Below are 5,740 nucleotides of genomic sequence, written 5' to 3'. Positions count from 1 at the left end.
GAATGCCGTGGGCTCCAGGCTCCACCGCTACGTTCAACGGGCAGAGCCACACCGACCATGCATGTTGGGCTCTGTCCCTCTCTCTGTCTCACCTGCGAGACAGGAAGTTTTGTGCAACTGTAGAGCATCCTGTGCCAATTCATTTGTTTCTGTGACCAAATCCTCTCGCATCCACAGGCTTCTGGGTATTTTGTGTGCATCAGCTATAGTGGCTATAGACGTCTGGCTTCTGTAAGCCACCCTGAAGCACTATAGAGACCTTCCTAGGCCAGTAGCCCACTCGTCATTGCTGCCTTGCTTGTCCTCAGGAACTCCTTTGCAAAGGGCATGCTGGATACAAATAAAAACAAACATTTCGAAGTTCAAGTCCATTCCTTTAATTTCAGGATTATCACTAACTCAAGGTGCCATTTCCAAAACTGGAAGGACAGACCTATGGCAGTGTGCTACATGAATGGTGTAGAAAAACCAGGATTTTTCCCTTCATAGAAGAAGCTTTCTTGTCTGAATGGAGCATTGCAGTTCACATCCCAATAACTATTTACTAGCTGAGGATTCAGGGGAAGTTAGCTTTTCAGTTCCGCAAAAGGCCTTTCTATTCGTTCAGGATTCATGAGGCAGCCAAGTAACTTTTCTACCATCAACTAATTCGCAGCCACTCTGATGAGCAAACGTTTCTCCTGAGCCTCAGCGCTCTGTTTGCACATGATGATTCACCAGAGGCCACCCTGTACATTTTTCTGCTCTCTGTAATCACCATCTTCTTCAAGAATTTGACTTGAAACTGGACTGAGTTAGTTTTCCCATGCTACTATGTGCACAAGTCCTTGAACAACCCGGTCTAACCAGACCTACATCAACCTGATGATCTCCAGATGCCCCTTCCAACCCAAGCAACTCCATGGCTGCAGCCAGGGCTGTGCTGGCTGCACTTGGGACACAGTCTTGCGGCAGTACAGACCAGACTCCTTCAGAGTCAGACATTTGCAACCAGCCACCAATGAAAACAGGTCTCAGTATGGGCTTTTCATCATGAAGTTTACACTGTGTGTATGTCTGGACATCCTGAGTTATCCTTTATCGGTGAAGCAGACAGTTCTCCCAAATAGTTTTATTAAAGTTTATCTAGCTCTGCCTGACAATTTGTGAATGGTGTTTGGTTTAAAATATTCTGTCCTTCCATTATGATCGTAAAAGCTACAGCTATAGGGAAGTGCAACTATAAATCAACTGATGGCTTGGACAGAAAAAATCTGCCTAGAAGATCCAGCAGGTTTTAAAAGGAGCTGTTTCCACAAGATGAGCTCCTTAGTATCTGACATATGTCCTGTTCTTGACTTGTTAGTAACAATGTTAAAGATTTACCTTGATAGGAAACTTAATTAATTGGAGTAATAAATCGTTCTCTGTTGTGCAAAAATACAATATTTCCTATAGTAATATTAAGAATGGCCATGTGCTTATTCAGAAGAATGACCTAAGTAAAGAATAAACACTTAACTGCATGGTTTTTGTCTCACCCTCAAAAAATGCCATCCTCCTGTATATGGACACAGGAATCTTCTTCCACAGATGAGCCTCTGAGGGGTTAGCCTAGTCTTTCCTGACAGTTACGTGCCTCCTGTCTTTGACAATCCCTGTTATTGGGCTCTAACCTCTGCCTTGCCTTCCTGGCCGTCAGTCATAGAATCATGGAATGGTTTGGGTTGAGAGTGACCTTGAAGATCATCTAGTTCCAACACCCTGCCATGGGCAGGGACACCTCCCACTAGACCAGGTTACTCAAAGCCCCATCCAGCCTGGCCTTGAACACCTCCAGGGATGGGGCATCCACAACTTCTCTGGGCAACCTGTGCCAGTGCCTCACCATCTTCAAAGTGAAAAACTTCTTCCTAATGTTTAATCTAAACCTGCCCTCTTCCAGTTTAAAGCCATTCCCCCTCGTCCTATCACTACATGCCCTAGGAAAAAGTCCCTCCCCAGCTCTCCTGTAGGCCCCCTTTAGGTACTGGAAGGCCACAATAAGATCTCCCTGGAGCCTTCTCTTCTCCAGGCTGAACAACCCCAATTCTCTCAGCCTCTCCTCATAGCAGAGGTGCTCCAGCCCTCGGACCATCCTCGTGGCCCTCCTCTGGACTCCCTCCAGCAGGTCCACATGCTCATGGATTGCTTAGTGAACTGTCAGCATGACTTGACCATCACCTGGAGGTATGGAAACACAAAAAGTGGAATATTGATATGACTTACACTTTTAAGCTTTTCTCAGAGGCAGAAATATGACATCAGTGAGTATTATAATCCACTAAAAAGTCTGCGTCACACTAATTTTTAAGATTCAAATGTTAATATGTGTACCTGCAAAGAACACCTGTGACTACAATGCCATGCTTATCATGTTTATGTAGAAGCTGCTGAAAGATTTGTTAAATAGGTGTAACTGCACTCGTAAAGCAACAAAATAGAGGGAGAGAAGTTTTGGATTATTTTAAAATATTAAGCATGCTATGTAAATAATATATTCAAATTAAAAGGTGCTAGGAGGGATCAAGGCCACAATCCCACTGATCTTTATGCGCATCCAAAGATTTTTTTGTGGAAGAAAATGAAATCTGTTTCTTAAACCTGTAATAAATTTCCCTGAGAGGTCTTACTTGGGTTTTCTTCTACAGCAGTACAGACGGCTCTTTGTTTCCCTGACCGGACAGGCAGGCTGCAAAGAGCCATTCCAGAAATTCAGTAGCCTCCTCTGATCCCAGCCTTTTATACCGACTTACAACTCACCCTAAAACATCAGTGATAAAGTGAACAAGAGCTAAATTATGAACTCCGCTATGAAAAGCACCAAGGGGAGACCAGCAAAGATCCTGAGTGTCACGATGCTGAGCTCTGCAGTGTAAACCCTGAGCGCTCTGCTGCTTGCCCTGGGGTACACACGCGGTCCCCAAAGCAGTGCGTAGATAAGGCTGACAATCACAGACAAAATTCGCAGACATCAGCAGAACAGGGAAATGTATAAAACAGTAGGAGTTAAAAGCAGACGAAAGGCCCAGGTCTTGGCACTTACCTTACTGGGCCTCTTTTGGCTCGGGATCCTCAGCCTTGAACCTTCTGCAATATTTAGACACCTAAGCCTGGTTCTCCTGGTTGTGAAAAGCCACAAGGAATACAGTTCCCGTCTGAGACAAATCTATTTCTGAGCAGTTAAAGCTTCTCCTCGCTCCTCCTCTTCTACCAGATCTGGGTCTGTTCTACCAGATCAGCATCTCTTCTACCAGATTTGGGATATGGACATGGGCTTTCACTCCCAGGGTCTACATTAACCATGGGCAGTGGGTTTCCCAGAACAACATACTCACATCTTTCCTACTGTAGTCGTTTCACCTTGTGAAGACCAAGGACTGAATGGCAGTTATTTACTGGTTGAATTCAAATGAGGGCTGTAATAAGTAGTATTCATAAACTGGAAGACTTTGCACAAGAAAGGTGGAGAGACCCAACGACCCAGTGGGCAGCCCCTTGGATTTAAACATTTTATAGCTGAGGTGAATGGAAACATGTGCACGTATGAGCACATCCTCCTCTCCAGGCTTGCGTGGCTGGGTTTTGGGATGCTGACAGGTTATGTGAGGAGGGGAAAACAGCTCAAGCTGCAGCGGAGAGACTGCACTCATGGCACCAGCCTGGTGGTGCGAGCATCTGCTATGTATGGTGCACTGATGGAGCCACGGTGACCTTGCATAAGCCTACAGATAGATCGTGTGGAAGATTTTAGTGACATTTAAACGACCTCATCACCTTTGCTGATGCGTTCGTAAAGCCACATAGAAAAGACAAACTCCGTATCATATGGCAGTATGGGTAAGATGAAGGAATTGCTAGTTGACATAATATGGATCCTGGTTTGAAGATGCTCAGACAAGTTTATCGCAGCTGTTCCTTTTGTCCCTGGAATATTTAAGCAAAGGAGATCAGTAGTTCTGATTCAATTTGAGTATCTCACCAGCATCCAACAATGGTTGCTGCCCTTAGAAGCACTTAAACACATCAAAAGCCCAGAGAACATATGCCTAGCAGATGGCAAGGCTTGCTGGGACTGAAGCAGGCAAAGGAGGATGTTGATGTTTCTGTTTTCCAGATGGTAATGCACATTGCAAGTCAAATGAGCACTAGGAACTGCACAGGGCACTTACCAGAGCTCAAAGCAGATGTCCCACCATTATTTGGTAAGTCTCTTTTACAGCATCCCCAGTTTGCTTCCCCTGGCAAAGGCAGCCAGTTGGGATCTGAGAGCTTCTAGCCCAGACTCAAACCCTGATGATGAGCAAACCCAGGTGGGGAAATGCATATGGATGCACGTGCAAATTTTGTTATCTAAAATACCAAGTAATTGCATTAGGAAGGTGTACAGTGCTGCTGTGCTGTGGGCTTCGGCTATTGCGCATCTCCTGAAGAAATTAATTCTGTTATACAGAAGTTTGGCAGTCTGGGAAGGGATGTGCCTTAGCAACAGCCCAGATTGGTGCTGGGGACCCCCGGCTGCTTGGTGACGATGCTTGTGTGAACACGCACGTTACACAGAAGTGATTACATTATTTTCTTCATACATTATCCAACATTATCTTCTTCACAGTATTACCACCAACCCAGACCAGAGGCAGGAGTGTTTGCTGACAGCGACACACAGTCGCACAATGAGTGCTCTGCATGGGCATGTTTGTGGACGTTCGCTGAGGCTGTCACAGAAGCAATTGCTATAATTAAGGGTTTACATCATTCCATACATTTTCCCAGTGGGTTTAGGGAACCATTATTATTTACCAGCCGTTTTATGAAGTTGGCTGGGTGTATCACTGCACTTCTCCACAAGGCAGGAGCCTGCACCTCAGCAACGTGGCCGAAGTCAGTCCTGGTTCTCAGGATGGCGTGTGACAGCATTGATGGTGGCAGTGTGACCTGTGGCGCAAATCTCGCTTCGCTGCTGTGGTGCAGCCAATGTGGACGTGGAAAGGGGAGAAAGGCGGAAGGAGCTTAAAGTGCAGAGGTAACTGCAGTCAGACCAATATAAAGAGGTTTAGTGTTAACAAGAAGCTGGTTCTGCGCGGTCTAGCGTGAATGGCTCGACATCTTGTAACGTGCATTCCTACAGCACAAATGGGTGTTTTTGTTAAATACTTCAGAAAAAAAAAAAGTATTGAAGTTTATCTCCCCCTTCTGGAAACTCTACCTCTACAAATCCCGCTGAGATTGCAACGTACAGAAGTTATCTTTCAAGTATTTGTTATTTCTATTTTTAATGTTTAAGGACATACAGCATTCTTTATTTTATAGTGCTTTCATTTCTAGTATGATGAAAAATAAAATATTATTTTAAATGAAAGCAAATTGAGATGGTTTATGCTGGGTTGCTGAGGACTTTTCTCATGTTATTAAATTGACAGTGTTCAGTCAGGCAATACTTTGATAAAAGTCCAAATTTTGCTGCTGCTCAGAAGGATTTTGTGCCCTTACCTTGTACTTCTGTTAAAACTAAATCAGGGATTTATCCCCAGCTGCTATGTAATCTCTGTTTCCACTCACGGTGCGTCGGACTCCTGCTGCTGCGTTCTGCCATTTCTTGGCAAAACAGCTCTTTCATCAAAAAAGTGTTATCATCCGCGGAGCGAATCCCTGGAGATTGGGAAGAGGGCTATTTCGTGCTCCCAGGGGACCGGGAGAAACCCCCCCCTGCGGTGCCCGCGCC

The sequence above is a fragment of the Charadrius vociferus genome, unplaced genomic scaffold (genome assembly GCF_000708025.1).
Source record: "Charadrius vociferus isolate BGI_N301 unplaced genomic scaffold, ASM70802v2 scaffold15, whole genome shotgun sequence".
Classification (NCBI taxonomy): domain Eukaryota; kingdom Metazoa; phylum Chordata; class Aves; order Charadriiformes; family Charadriidae; genus Charadrius; species Charadrius vociferus.
The sequence above is the reverse complement of the archived record's forward strand: the minus strand, read 5'-3'. Positions refer to the sequence as shown.